This window comes from Cebus imitator, unplaced genomic scaffold (assembly GCF_001604975.1).
Source record: "Cebus imitator isolate Cc_AM_T3 unplaced genomic scaffold, Cebus_imitator-1.0 Scaffold572, whole genome shotgun sequence".
Classification (NCBI taxonomy): Eukaryota; Metazoa; Chordata; class Mammalia; order Primates; family Cebidae; genus Cebus; species Cebus imitator.
Genome location: NW_016107887.1, coordinates 600,447 through 616,688, shown reverse-complemented (window position 1 = coordinate 616,688; position 16,242 = coordinate 600,447). Strand labels below are relative to the sequence as shown.

Below are 16,242 nucleotides of genomic sequence, written 5' to 3'. Positions count from 1 at the left end.
TGAGACAGAGTCTTGCTCTGTCGCCAGGCTGGAGTGCAGTGGCCTGGTCTCAGCTCACTGCAACCTCGGCCTCTGCCTCCCGAATGCAAGCAATTCTCCTGCCTCAGCCGTCCTTCGCTTATGAAGCTTAGTTTGGCTGGATATGAAATTCCAGGTTGAAAGTTCTTTTCTTTAAGAATGTTGAATATTGGCCCCCACTCTCTTCTGGCTTGTAGGGTTTCTGCTGTGAGTCTGATGGGCTTCCCTTTGTGGGTAACCCGACCTTTCTCTCTGGCTGCCCTTAGCATTTTTTCCTTCATTTCAACCCTGGTGAATCTGATGATTATGTGCCTTGGGGTTGCTCTTCTTGAGGAATATCTTTGTGGTGTTCTCTGTATTTCCTGGACTTAAATGTTGTCCTGCCTTGCTAGGTTGGGGACCTTATCCTGGATAATATCCTGAAGAGTGTTTTCCAGCTTGGATTCATTCTCTCCGTCACATTCAGGTGCACCTATCAAACGTAGATTAGGTCTTTTCACATAATCCCGTATTTCTGGGAGGCTTTGTTCATTTCTTTCTACTCTTCTTTCTCTAATCTTGCCTTCTCATTTTCTTTCATTGAGTTGATCTTCAATCTCTGATATCCTTTCTTCTGCTTGGTCTATTCAGCTATCGAAACTTGTGTATGCTTCACGAAGTTCTCCGGTTGTGTTTTTCAGCTCCATCAATTCATTTATATTCCTCTCTAAGCTGTTTATTCTTGTTAGCATTTTGTCAAACCTTTTTTCAAGGCTCTTAGTTTCTTTGCATTGGGTTAGAACATGTTCTTTTAGCTCAGAAAAGTTTGTTATTACCCAATTTCTGAAGCCTGTTTCTGTCAATTCATCAGACTCATTCTCCAGCCAGCTTTGTTCCCTTGCTGGTGAGGAGTTGTGATCCCTTGGAGAAAGAGGCATTCTGGTTTTGGCTGTTTGCGTCCTTTTTGCGCTGGTTTCTTCCCATCTTTGTGGATTTATCTACCTATGGTCTTTGTAGTTGGTGACTTTCGGATGGGGTCGCTGAGTGGACATCTTTTTTGGTGATGATGAAGTTATTTCTTTCTGTTTTTTAGTTTTCCTTCTAATAGTCAGGCCTCTCTGCTGTAGGACTGCTGGAGGTCCACTCCAGACCCTGCTCACCTGGGGATCACCTGCAGCGGCCTCTGCATTCTCACTGGGAACTGCACTCCAGAGCTGTTCCTATTCTGCCATCTTGGATCCTCCCTCTATAAGTTGGCTTTTTAATATTTATTTTTTATTTTTTGCTTTTCAGTATTCTAAATCATGTACTTAAAATGTCTTTTGGGCCCAGCTTAGTGGCTCACACCTGTAATCCCAGCACTTTGAGAGGCTGAGGCGGACAGGTCTCCTGAAGTTAGGAGTTCAAGACCAGCCTGACCAACATGGTGAAACCCAGTTTCTACTAAAAATACAAAAATTAGCCAGGCCTGATGGTGCATGCTTGTGATCTCAGCTACTTGGGAGGCTGAGACAGGAGAATCCTTTGAACCCATGAGGCAAAGGTTGCAGTGAGCCAAAATTGCACCACTGAACTCCAGCCTGGGTGACAGAGTAAAGCGCTGTCTCAAAAATAAAATAAAATGAAAATAAAATATTCTTTTGTTGGCCCTTTGTTCCTTTAAGAAATCTGCTGTAGGCCAGGCACGGTGGCTCACTCCTGTAATCCCAGCACTTTGGGAGGCCGAGGTGGGTGGATCACCTGAGGTCAGGAGTTCGAGACCAGCCTGGCCAACGTGATGAAACTCCATCTCTACTAAAAATACAAAAATTAGCCAGGCATGGTGGCAGGCACCTGTAATCCCAGCTACTCAGGGAGGTTGAGGCAGGAGAATAGCTTGAACCCAGGACAAAGAGATTGCAGTGAGCCAAGATCCCACCATTGCACTCCAGCCTGGGCAACAAGAGCAAAACTCTGTCTCAGAAAAAATAAAATCTACTGTAGTACTTACCCTTGTTCATGTGTAGCAGGACTTATTTCCCTGGTCACTGTAAAGATTTTCTTTTCATTAATGGTTTTCAACAATTTGATATGATGCACTTTAGTGTGGGCTTATTCATATTTCTTGTGTTTGAGGCTCACTGAGATTCTTCGTTTGATGAGTAGATAGCTTTAATCAAAATTGCAAAATCTCTGGTCATTATTTGCTCAAATACGTTTTTCATTCTTTTCTCCCATCTTGGAAACTTCAGTTACCCTTCGACTACTTGAGGTTGTCTGACAAATCACTGATGCTCTTTTCAATTTTTTTTTTAAGACAGGATCTCTCAGGCTGGAGTGCAGTGGTGAAATCTCAGCTCACTGTAACTTCCGTCTCCCACATTCAAGCAATTCTTCCACTTCAGCCTTCTGAGTAGCTGGGAATACAGCTGCCCTCTACCACACCCAGCTAATTTTTGTATTTTTAGTAGAGATGGGGTTTCACCATGTTGGCCAGGCTGGTCTCGAACTCTTGGCCTCAAGTGATCCACCCACCTTGGCCTCCCAAAGTGCTGGGATTACAGGCATGAGCCACTGTGCCTGGCTGATCTTTTCAGTATTTTATTCTTTTCTCTCTGTGTTTTATTGTTTTATTTTATGTAATTTCTATTGCTGTGACATCAAGTTTACTAATCTTTTTTTTCTGCAATGTCTACTCTATTGCTAATTCTATTCACTGCATTGTTTATCTCAGACATTGCAGCTTCATGTCTAGAAGCTCGGTTTAGGCCCGTTTACATCTTCCATATCTCTACTTAGCGTTTCAAGCATATTGACAACAGTTATAATAATGGGGAGGTGGTGTGGGTTTTTTTGTTTTTTGGTATTTTTTTGAGATAGGGTCTCACTGTGTTGCCTCAGGCTGGAGTTCAGTGGCACAATCAGGACTCACTGCAGCCTCCACCTCCCAGGCTCAAGTGATCCTCCCACTTCAGCCTCCTGAGTAGCTGGGTACCACAGGCACATACCACCATGCCTGCCTAACTTTTGTATTTTTTGTGGAGATGGGGTTTCTCCATGTTATCCAGGCTGGCCTTGACCTCCTGGACTTCAGCTGCTATCCACCTACCTCAGCCTCCCAAAGTGTATAACTGTTTCAATGTCTTTGTCTGCTAATTTTAACATCTGTGTCAGTTTTATATTGATTTCAATTGGTTAATCTTTCCCTTCATTACGAGTTGTATTTTCCTGCTTCTTTGAATGTCTAGTAATCTTTGATTGACTGCTAGACAATGTTAACTTTGACTTATTGGGTGCTGGATTTTTAGTATTCCTGTACATATTCTTGAGATGTATTCTGAGATATAGTTTAGATACTTGGGAACAGTTTGAATCTTTAAGGGCTTGCTTTTATGAGTTTTAGACAGATTCCTGTCTAATTTAAAAGCTAGTTGTTCCCCACTACTGAGACAAGTCCCTCCTTAGTGTACCCAATGAGCTGTAAATTATGTTTTCCCACCTGCCTGACAGGTGATTCCTGACTGCGTGCGTGCTGCGTACTGCTGGCTCTAACTCTGTTCTACCGTTGGATAGTTTTCCCACTATCATTCGTTACTCTGGTGCATACTCCAGGACCCTCTGGAGATCTCTGGGTATCTGTTTCTGTGCGGCTCTCGTCTCTCTGACACTCTGTCCTGTGAACTCTAGGGGCCTTAACCTCCCTGTACCTTCAGCTCCATCTTCACTCAAGGAGTCCCAGAGTCTCTCTAGGTCTCCTCTCTGTATCATGGCCTGGAGACTTGTAAGCTGGGGCAGTTGTAGGACTTCATTTCTTTCCCATTTCTCAGAGATTACTAACCTGCATTGTTTGGTATTCATTGTCTTTGAAACTGTTGTTTCAAATATTGCTTTTTTAGGTAATTTGGTAAGTCTGGGCCCTGTTAGTTTGCCTTGGTCAGAAACAGAAGGATCTCCACATCTTCTTCTTGAGCAGAAGAATGGTGTGATAAATACAGTCTTTGAAAAGATTTCAGCTAGTGACTCTGCATAGGATAGCCCAAAAAGGAGAACAGAATAAGAAGTGAGAGAGGGGAACCTTTGGAGTCATAAATTGTTGGTGTTTTAAAGTCATTCTGCTCCCACTGGGGTCCTCCCACCTGTGCTTCTGAGGAGTCATGGCACACACTTACTAAAAGCAAGTGGTTCTGTGGTTTCTGTCTGCTCTGACTCCGGCCTTCACTTGGGTACAATTCACCATGTATGACAAGGCCATGCCCCAAAGAAGGACCCTATTGGTGAACAAAGCCTTAGTCCCTCCTGCCACCTCCCTACTTGGTCCTGCACCCACATCTTGGACCATATTAATCCTTCATGGTGAGCTCCACTGTCATCTCTGCCAGGGAGCCCTCTGTGACCTACAGCTGAATGAGGAGCCCCTCCTCTGTGCCCCCACAGTTCCTGTGCCTCACTTGATCATGGCACTTATCACATATTATCGTATGATCATTATCTGTGGGCATATCTGCATTCTCAACCAGACACAGAGCTCTATGATAATGCTAACAGGGCTTCACGGCCTCCACCCCTAGTACACAGTCAGCTCAGAAAAGGCAGCAGGAGGCTGGGTGCGGTGGCTCACGCCTGTAATCCCAGCACTTTGGGAGGCCAAGGCGGGTGGATCACTTGAGGTCAGGAGTTTGAAACCAGCCTGCCAACATGGCAAAACCCCATGTTTAAAAAAAAAAAAAAAAAAAGACAGCAGGAAGGATTTACTAGATGGCTTGGTAAAAGAATGAGTGGAGAAATCAACAAGGGAGCTTGGTCTCTGGGTCTCCTTGAAAACTCTTTTGCTCTACCCTCTGGCTCCATCAACTTCCATGGCTCAGGGTAACTTACCTGTCTGATCTAACCAAGCCCCGGGACCTGATTCAGCCCCTCATAAGGCAGAAGGGAAAACCAAACAATCCCCAATTTCAGGAAGGTGACTGAGCCCTGGCTGACTTTCTTTCTGATAAGATCCTCCTGGAAAAGCTGAGGCAGAAACATCCTGGCCACCAACTCTCCTGTTTGCCCTCACCTTCCAAACCTGAAGGTTCAACAATGATAGGAAAAAAGACATATGATTTGTTCCCATCTGAAACAACAAGAGAGGAATCGCTTCTGAGGCCACAGCCTTGTGTCTCCCCAGCTATGTGTGTCGTGGCCGGTGTCTAATTCTGTTCCAGCACCCCAACAAGCAGGTAAGGATGAGGAAACCGGAGCTCACAGGAGTAAGTCACTTGCCGAAGAGCACATGGACGCTCAGGAAGAGATGTCACTAGAACTCTCCAGTCTGCAGTTGCCAGCTCCCGGCCTGTGGGCCATGGGCCTGGGGGTGCATACCCAGGCTCTTCTTGTGGCAGGGGAACTGAGACTAATTGCAACCGGCCTACGGATCCACATTTGCTCCAGCAATTGTCTCTAATCTGAATAAATAACATCACAAACATCTACTGGTTGCCATATTTTTTCCATCCAAAGTAGTCGAATGCTATTTAAGTGAAGCATAAATACATTTAAAAGTCTAATTACATAGCATGCTTTTTAAATTTTATTATAGGTTCTATCAAGCCACATGTACAAAGAGCCCAGCTGCTGTCACAGTTCTTGACATTTTGTTGGTGTTCTTAACGGGGGTTTACCTACTTAAATTTGGAATTGTCTGAACTCCAGACCTGAGTGGTGCTCTGGGATTCAAGGTTCAGTTTTCTTTAATCGTGTCTGCAGCAGGAGTGCGGGAGGTAAGAGGCAGCCACTTCTGGGTTTGCCCTCTAGGATGGGGGCAGAGTGAGACACAAGGGCATGGGGTGGGTAAGAAGTGGGGAGCTGCCATCCCTTCCCTAGGGCTCAGACTGACTCTATCCGGGCACTGTCCCCTCCCCACCCCCGGGTCATTCAGCTGCCTCCTCAGCCCTGTCCATTCATGCATCAGGAAAACCACAGACTTGAGTCTCTTCCATTTTCTGGTGGTTTGGGTGCCTTGGCCAAGGGCCTGTTCTCCCAGCTCGCTCGGTTCCACCAGGCTGTCATCGAACACCTGGGGAGCTGTCAGGATGCATCACACTTGATCCTCTGACTCTTCCTGCAGAAATTCCTGACCCTGTGTCTAGGCGGTGAAGGATTAAGAATGAATCAGGTCCAGGCTCTAAGAGGCCATTCATAGACTGTCCCAGGATCAAATTGAAGTCCTGCTGCCACTCCCTTCCAGATCTGGATCCTCTGGGGCACCAGCATCTACACTCAGGCCATAGGATATGGCAGTGGGGGAAGGGGTTGGGGTCTGATAGACTCCTCACTGTGCTGAGAGGGACATATCCCTTAACCTTCCTGAACCTCAGTTTTTTCATCTGTAAAATGGGGATAACAACATACCTACTTTAATGGATAAGGTAAGGACTAAAGAAAAGCATGTCAAGTGCCTGGCTCTACATCTGCCATGTGACTGCCTCTTATCTGATGTCTGTTCCCTGTGTCTTCCTTTGCAGAAGGCATCCTGAACGTGTCTTGACATACTGGGTCCACTCAGCCACACGTTTGCTAGTGAAGGGAGGGACACCACAAGAGGGCAGGGAGGTAGACGTGGCTGCGGAGTGGGAACTGAGGACGACCGTGATTGTGTATGCAAGTGTGTGTGCATGCACCTTACCTGTGTGCACGGAGGAGCCAGGCCCACAGGATACCAATCAAAGGGCTCAAGAGAGTTTTTGCTTCATTTAATGTCTCAGATTCTACGTCTCTACATGAGCCTCCCAGAACCTTAATACAGCCTTAGAAAAAAGAAAATGATCCCAAACTAACTGATCCATTATGCCTTTCCTCTCCCAATGAAATGAGTCTCAAAATAGAAATCAATGTGAATTATAGAAGTTAAAGTTATATTTTTTACAAATTTGAAATTGTTGATATAAACTCCACACCTGTCCCATTTTCTTACTCAGCTATGGTCTGTATCTTGCACTTGACCCTAAGTTTTCTCAGGGTGGCAAAGTTGTTCCATTTATTTATTTATTTATTTATTTATGTGAGATGGAGTCTCACTCTGTCGCCCAGGCTGGAGTGCAGTCGCACAATCTCCGCTCAATGCAACCTCTGCCTTCCGGGTTCAAGCGATTCTCCCGCCTCAGCCCCCCAAGTAGCTGGGACTACAGGCGCACACCACCACGCCCAGCTAATTTTTGTATTTTTAGTAGAGACAGCGTTTCACCACATTGGCCAGGATGGTCTCGATCTCCTGACCTCGTGATCCGCCTGCCTTACCCTCCCAAAGTGCTGGGATTACAGGCGTGAGCCACCTTTCCCGGCCAAGTTGTTCCCTTTATAAACACTGTATTTCCACCACAAGCACCATGTCTGACGCATACTATGCACTCAGTAAATATTTTGGGGGGATGGCTGCACAGAATGGATGAGCAGCAGTGAGCTCCCCGACTCACCCACTAGAAGCCCACCACCCCATGAGAAGTCTCCTGTCCTTTGGGACAAGTATTGCTTCCTTTAACACAGGAGCCCGACATGCCCTAACCCCCACCCGACCTGTTTTCTGGGAAGCCAATACAGGGGCTTGGCCCGGCCGTGGTGCCTGAGGCCTCTGAGAGGCAGGTAATGGCTTGGGCTAAGCTGATCTGTTTGTTCCCAGCATCAAGGCAGGCTGAGCAGATGCTTGGCAGTTACCACCGCCAGACTGGGCCTGCCAGAACAGGGGGTGAGGCGCAGCCAGGGAATGTGTCAGAAGAGATTCCAGGGTCGGGGGAGCACAAAGAGGGCACTCTCAGGGCTCCTGGGAGCCTGCCTGGGCTCCCTGTCTGCCAGTGTCAGGCTGTCTTGCCCTTCGAGGCAAGAGCTCCTACCAAGGGCAGAGAAGTGAAAGAAGGAGGCTAAGTTAGCCCCAGTGCCGCCCTAGAAATGAGCAAAGATGTCATAAAAGCAGCCAGCACCAGGCTGGTGGCGGAGAGGCGAGTGTGAAACTTGAGGCGTATGTCTTCAGCTCTCTGAGCCTCCATGTCTTCGTTGCCAAAACCATGTTGCAAACCATGTTCCTACATTGCCGGCGGGCTCTATGTTAGTCTTAGCCAATAGGGGGCGATAAAGGGAAGCTCCGTGCCAGAGGGGGCGACAGGACTTCGTCCTGCCAGTCAGGTGGTTCAGCTCAGGTGATTGTAGCCCCAGCCACACGCCTTCCCCTCGGCCGCAGCAGGTCCCTCCCGGAGCAGCCGCTGAATCTAGTTTCCAGTTTCCCAACCTTCACAGAACCAGCCTCGTGGTGCAGCATCGCCCAGCCTGCTCCAGAGCAGCAGTGTCTCCTCCTACTGCCCCCTCAGGGCTGAGTTTTGGCTCCAAGGGGGCTTCTCCTCCAAGCTCTTAAATTCTTTTTTTTTTTTGTATTAAACCTGTTTTTTATTTAATAAACAAACACATGGGCATACATATGTGTACATTTACAAATTAAGATAAGAGTTTATATGCAAATGTATGTCTTAAATATTTGCTTGCTATTATTCATGATTCTCTATTAAACCATATATTTTTTCCCCATTTATTTATTTTATTGCATTTTAGGTTTTGGGGTACATGTGAAGAACATGCAAGATTGTTGCATAGGTACACACGTGGCAGTGTGATTTGCTGCCTTCCTCCCCATCACCTACATCTGGCATCTCTCCCCTTGCTATCTCTCCCCAGCTCCCCACCCCACACCGTCCCTCCCCTATTTCCCCCCAACTGACCCCAGTGTGTAGTGCTCCCCTCCCTGTGTCCATGTGTTCTCCTTGTTCAACACCCGCCTATGAGTGAGAACATGCGGTGTTTGATCTTCTGCTCTTCTGTCAGTTTGCTGAGAATGATGGTTTCCAGGTTCATCCATGTCCCTACAAAGGACACGAACTCATCGTTTTTGATGGCTGCATAATATTCCATGGTGTATATGTATCGTTCTAATCTCTTCCCTCGTCCCCCAGCCGTAGGGGTTGGGAGCTGCTTCTAACAGTTACCTCCACAACTCAGCGATCTTTTTGCCTTTTCAGTTACCTGATCACCAACATTATACCTGGCTAACGCTTTTTGTATTAATGCTCTTTATTAAAGTAATGGCTGTGTTTTCTATCTCCTGACTGGGTCCTCTCTGATACTTCAGGCTAACAACATGCGATTCTTACTGAGGATGAACTTGGATGGTCCCTGACACCATGCACAAAGCCTTCAATTTGTGTTCATCTTTTTCCTTCCCTCTGTAACACTCTTAGAGTCATATGATATGAGCTTTTTAAAAAATCTTAAAATTTTCCTACTGAAATGTTTAAGAGCACAGATTTAGAGACAGAGCTGTGTTCGAATCCCAGTTTGGCTACTTACTAGCTGTACAGGCTTGGACAGCTATTTTTTTTTTTTTTTTAGACACAGTCTCACTCTGTTGCCCAAGCTGGAATGCAGTGGCACTATCTCGGCTCACCACAACCTCCGCCTCCCGAGTTCAAGCAATTCCCCTCCCTCAGTCCCCCGAGTAGCCGGGACTACAGGTGCGCTCCACCGTGTCCGGCTACTTTTTGTATTTTTAGTAGATACGGGGTTTCACTATGTTGGCCAGGCTGGTCTTGAACCCCTGACCTCGTGATCCACCCGCTTCAACCTCACGACGTGCTGGGATTACAGGCATGAGCCACTGTGCCCAGCCAGCCTTGGACAACTTGCTTCACCTTGTAAAGCCTCATCTATCAAGTGGAAATAATAAGATCACTTACCTCCCAGGGTTGCTGCAAGGCTTACATGAGATAATATAGAGATAGCATCTAGCAGCACTCAGAAAATTGTAGCGATTCTTATTTGCTTATTATTTCATGGATACATTAGTGAAATCTTATAAAGTAAATCATGAGTAATTTGAGAGTGAAGTTGTCACTCTCATCTCAGAAGAAGGAAAAGAAAAAAAAAAAGTAAAGTCTGTCATTTAGTTTTCTATAATCCGACAACCAACCTTAAGCCTCAACACCACCTAGTACAATGCTAGGCATCTCTTTCAAGCTTAGTAACATTACTGGCTCCAAGGCGGGGAAAGTCCAAAGCTTGTCTTAGAGCTGCAGAGACTTTAGAGGTGATTAGTCTAACTCCACTGCTGTTGTGTCATCCTTAGAGTGTACCCATCAAGCGTAGGTACAGCCTCTCAGTGGAAGAAAAGGTTCTTCCTTAAGTCCAAATGAATATCTGTCCCCCGGTGATGTCTACCCCGTGGTTGAGGTTCTACTCTTTGGGGCCACACAGGCAAGTCTATTTGCTTTCCTCATGATCAAATACTTGAAGGTGATGGTCGTATTGCCCCCTGAGATGTTCTAGAAGTTCCCTAGTAGTTTCTTACTAGAGTAGCAGGATTTCAAAAGGCCTCGCCTTCCTAAACACACTTCACAAATGAGTATCTGTTAAAATCATGGTGCTCAGAGCAGATTACAAAGCTGTGCTGCGGCCGAGGGCTGATCGGAGAAGGGGTAGGAGCATCACCTGCCATGGTTTCAATGCTCTGCTGTCTTTGATGTGGGCTGAAATTTACACGGCAGCCATGCCCCCGCTCCTTTTGTAATAGTCAGTTAAGTCTCCGCATCAGTCCACGTTCTGACTCGTGAGCAGTAGAAAATCTCTCTAGCTGAATTACAAAAAAAAAAAAAAAAAAAAAAAAAAAGTAAATGTACATTGGATTTCTGGTAAGGTGACGGTAAAGTTTTAAATATTCCCAGATTATCCCATATAAACGAAGACAGCAAGTAAGATAGGAAAACTAGACCCAGTGGATAACATCTACCACAAAACTAGGTAATAAGCTCTCCCCAAGACTCTCCTAAGAGTGGCTGGGAACAAACCATTTTCAGCTAAAGACTACATGGTCCTACATCTGTGCAGTCTGAAGATGGCTTGGCTTCTGATGGCTGCGAGTGAAGCGGCTTGGTGTCTGGGGTATATACCTTGGGGTTCAGCCTCTCGCCGCAGGAAAATTTAGGACACAGACACAAGAATTTAGGAGCAGAGGTTTAATAGGCAGAAGAAAAGAGAAAGAAAAACAGCTCTCTCTAGAGAGATGGGGGGTCTTCTGGGCAGAAAAGGCTGGCTGTGGTGGATGCCCCGAATTTTACAGCCCAGTGTGAGGAGGCGGTGTCTGATTTAAGCAGGACTCATGGGTTGGTTCCATCAGGTATGATGTCACATAGCACTGGAAAGCTGGTCTCCCACCCTCATGTTATTAGGCAAATGAACTCTCCTTGGCCAGTGCCATCTTGTCTGCTCCCTACTGTACATGTGGCTAGCAGAGAAGGGAAGATGGAGCCACCATCTTGAACACATCTTGTCCCTAGTTCCTGCCAGCATTCACCCATGCAAGCTTCCGGCTTACCTGTCGGTGTCTGCAGCTCGACTTTACAGGATGCCCGTTGTTAGAAAATGATTTGGACTGCCTTTCATTAAAGAGAAGAGCCTGACCGAGGACTCCCATACCCTTTCTATCTGCCTAAGTGATTTCTTCTTAACTCCTATATCACAAGGACAGAACAAAACCAAAGTCACCAGTGTGAACTAACTAGAATGCACCGTAAGCCAATCTGAGAAGAACAATCAAAACTGGGAAGGTTTTTAAAAGATCCAGTACGTGGGTGAATGCAATGCGGCCATGATACGATGGATCTGGTGGTGCTGGAGGAGCGTGGGCCTTATAACCCCATGAAATGAACAAATCAAAGCTCTTTCCCCAGACAAAGATCCACAGTGAGAAGAAACAGATGGGAATAGAATCTAAACTGAGTAGGACAGGGACAATAGAAGCAATGGGAAAAGAAAGTGTGGATTAAAGGAGAGGACAGGTGCAGAGTAGGCAGAGCTCAGAAAGTATGAGGCCATGTTTTAAATTACTTTGTGAAGCCAGGCACAGTGGCTCACGCCTGTCTGTTATCACTGTACTTTGGAAAGTTGAGGCAGGTGGTTCACCCGAGGTCAGGAGTTTGAGACCAGCCTGGCCAACATGGCAAAGCGCCGTCCTGAACGCTTGAACCTGGGAAGCAGAGGTTGCACTGAGCCAAAATTGTGCCATCACACTCCAGCCTAGGCTACAGAGCAAGATTCCATCTCAAAAATAAATAAATAAATCAGCCGGGTATGGTGGCTCACGCCTGTAATCCCAGCACTTTGGGAGGCTGAGGCTGGTGGATCATGAGGTCAGGAGTTCAACACCAGCCTAGCCAAGATGGTGAAACCTCATCTCTACTAAAAACACAAAAATTAGCCAGGCGTGGTGGCAGGCACCTATAATCCTAGATACTGGGGAGGCTGAAACAGAGAATTGCTTGAACCCAGGAGGCAGAGGTTACAGTGAGCCAAGATTGTGCCGTTGCACTCCAGCCTGGGTGACACAGCAAGGCTCTGTCTCAAGTAAATAAATAAATAGATCACTTTGTGAGAAAAACCTAAGAGGGAGCTCTAGGGATGAAGCTTAAAAAACTATCGTAGCACGCCCTTCCATCCTAAAAGCAATGAAAACTTATTGTATATACAAAGTAAGTAACAGAAAATAATCACAGTCAAATCCTGTAAGAAGTTTATCCTGAGGAAATAAAATAATAGGGAGTACCATAAGAATATATAAGAATAAAACAATAGGCTGGGTGTGGTGGCTCATGCCTGTGATCCCAGCACTTTAAGAGGCAGAGGTGGGCAGGCTACTTGAGGTCAGGAGTTTGAGGCCAGCCTGGCCAACATGGTGAAACCCAGTCTCTATTTAAAATACAAAAATTAGCCCAGCGTGGTGGCACATGCCTATAATCCCAGCTACTCAGGAGGCTGAGGCAGGAGAATCGCCTAAACACAGGAGGCAGAGGTTTCATTGAGCTGAGATTGCACCACTGCACTCCAGCCTCGGTGACATAGTGAGATTCCATCTCAAAAAATAAAATAAAATAATAAGACAATAAATGTACCCAAAAATGAAATAGACAAGGCAATAAAACACATAAGAAAGACATCTATGAAAGACATAAAAATTATCTAATTTTAAAAACAAGTAAAATATATTATGAAAATGAAAAAAATTATTAAAGAACAATATAAATTAAAACTTTAAAACCTTACAAATGAGGTGATTGGCAAATAGGAAGATTTGAAATGACTAGAACTCAGGATATAATTGGAAAAAAAGATATTTTTTTCAAATGAAGATTATACTAGAAGAAAACAAGAAAGAACAGGTACAATGATGCCTGAAGATAAATAGAGGGTGGACAGGAAAATGTTGTTAAATATTTTAAAGAGATACAAAAGATTCAAAGAAAAGTAATTGATAGGCGAAGAAGATCTAACATACATAATAAGAGGCTTTCATGAAGGACATGAAAAAATGGAAGACAGCAAACACTGAAACCTGTAATTCAAGAAAATGTTCCTGCAATGAAAGATTTTGTAACTACGTAGTGAAAGAGCATGCCACATACCTAGGAAAAGTAACCTATATGGCCAATATCAAGTAAAATTATTCAAGTATATCAAGTATATATATATAAAATTATATCAAGTATAAAGTAAAAACAATATTCTAGTAAAATTATTGGACTTTATGAAAAAATTATTTTAGGCATCTTCACTAAAAGTTCAAATTGCTGGCCAGGTGGGGTGGCTCACGCCTGTAATCCCAGCACTTTGCGATGCCAAGGTCGGGAGTTCAAGACCAGCCTGGCCAACATAGTGAAACCCCGTCTTTACTAAAAACACAAAAAATTAGCTGGGTATGGTGGTGGGCACCTGTAATCCCAGCTACTCTGAAGGCTGAGGCAGGAGAATTGCTTGAACCCAGGAGGCAGAGGTTGCAATGAGCAGAGATCACACTACTGCACTTCAGCCTGGGCAACAGTGAGAGACTCCGTCTCAAAAAAAAAAAAAAAAAAAAAAAAAAAAAAGTTCAAATTGCTTAACTTGTCCACAGAGAAAGTAGAACCGTGGTTACCGGGGACTGGGAGAGGGAAATGGGGAGGGACCGTTTAATGGGTATAGAGTTTTTTCTTACAGCATGATGAAAATGTTCTTGAACATGATGATGGTCCTGCATCACTGTGACTGTATTAAATACCACTGAATTGTACACTTTACATGGTTAAAGTGATGAATTTTGTGTTATGTATATTTTTCCATAAAAAGGCAAGACTCAACTATTGCCTGTCTACCAGAATTGAACTCTAAATATAAAGACACAAATAAGTTAGACCCAAAAGAATGAAAGAAGATATACCATGCTAACACTGATCAAAAGAATATTAGAATGCTATATCAGTATCAGAAAAAAATGGATTTCAAAGCAAATCATATTACTAGGGATAAAGAAGGCCATTATTAAAATGATAAAGGGCCCAATACATCAAGATTACATTATAATCCTCAACATGCACCTACTAACAAAGCTTGAAAAAAACATAAAAGAAAAACTGGTAGAATTTAAAGACAGACAAATTCACAATTATAGTTGGATATTTCAATATCCGTCTCTCAATAATTAATAGAACAAGTAGACAGGAAATCAATAACTATAGTGACTTGAACACTATCAGCTACACTAATTGAACATTCCATCCAACAACAATAACAGGGAAATAGGATTTTTTTCAAGTGCACAAGAATCATCTACCAAAACAGACAATATTTTGATACATAAAAGAAATATCAATAAATTTAAAGTTTTCAAATCACACAAGGTATGTTTTCTAATCATACTAATATTAAATTAGGAATCTGTTATATAAATGTTTCTGGAAAATACTCAAACATTTGGAAACCAAACAACACACTTCTAAACAATTCACAGAAAAGGGAGAAGCTACAATTTAAATTAGGAAGTATTTGTAACTGAATGAAAGCATAGAATACTAAAATTTGTGGGATGTGGCTAAAGTAAATAAGTATATTCCCCTCACCTTGCCCGCAGGAAGACTAAGTGATTTTATCACACGTGCTAGTGAAGTTCAGCTACGATTTGTCTTTCGTGTTTCCTTGTTTGCCAAATGCTCAAAGCCTCACCTGAGAAAGACAAGCTGGCAGAGGAAATCAAGAAGGAATGTCAGAGAATTCCTTCTTAGCTATTTCTGTTTTCTCTTCATCTAGGTTACAAACCTGGACATCAGAGCAGAAAAATCACCAGAACAAAGACAAGACCATAAATAAGGAGTGAACAAATAAGTGGATGAATGAGGGAACGAATGAATAGTGAGTCTGGGCTGGGCTTTAATCCCAACACTTTGGGAGACCGAGGAGGGAGAATTGCTTCAGGCCAGGAGTTCGAGACCAGCCTGGGCAACACAGCAAAACTGTCTCTGCATCAATCTTAAAAAAAGAAAAGAAAAGAAATTAGTCTGAATGCTGCAAAATTGCCCCTAGGCCAAGTACATGGTATGTTGGCTATATCTTGGCATAGTGACAATTCTGTTGCCATAGACATCCCAGGAAATTTTCTCCTCCTCTGCTCTTCAGGAAGTTTGACCACTGTACAACACATGGGGACATTCCCAATGTCAAAAATTATAACCAACCATAAAACTTTTTTTAATCCAAGCAATAACCATCTCTGTTGTATAAACATGCCAAGAAGGAAAATGCCTTTGCCCAGGGACCGTGGTTGTAAAACCCAGGGCCACGCCCAGCTCTACCCAGTTCTAATGCCTGCCCCGGCTCCCATGAAGTCCTTCAGCTTCCTCTGCAGTAAGGCTAGCAAGAGTGACTCAGATTCCCAGCCCTTGCCTCAAACCATCAGTGCTGAAAGATTGAAGTCCTCGCCCTTGAACCCAACTGTGCCAAACTGAAAGAAATTATTTACCTCCACACTCCTGGGGAAATCCAAAAACAGCAAGCTTCCTCACCTGCCATGTGCCACGTGCAATGCTTTCTTTTTGTCCCAAATCAGTGGGTGGAACTCCAAACATAAGGAACAGCCATCTTCTGAATTAAGTAACTCAGGCTCCCAGGGGCTGTCCACCATGGCAGCTCCATCTGATCCCTCACTGTCTCAGGTCACACCTGACACCCTACAAGGCCCTCCTACCTGTCTGTGAGTGCCCCAAGGTACACATAGCACAATCCTGGACTCCGGCAGGCATCTGCCCCAAAACTGTGCTTCATTTCCTAAAGGTTTATTTCATATTGTCTTTACTTTTGTGGGTGTTTACACATGTCCATTTAAAAGTATGGTTTTGGCTGGGAGTGGCAGCTCACATCTGTAATTCCAGCACTTTGGGAGGCCAAGGCGGG

General features: G+C 44.5%; 1 pseudogene across 1 annotated transcript in view; it reads right to left on the bottom strand.

Annotated features, from left to right (window-relative positions):
- The window catches only part of LOC108294264, a 20,359-nt pseudogene that overhangs the window by 2,655 nt on the left and 1,462 nt on the right, over positions 1 to 16,242 (bottom strand). The window lies entirely within an intron of this gene.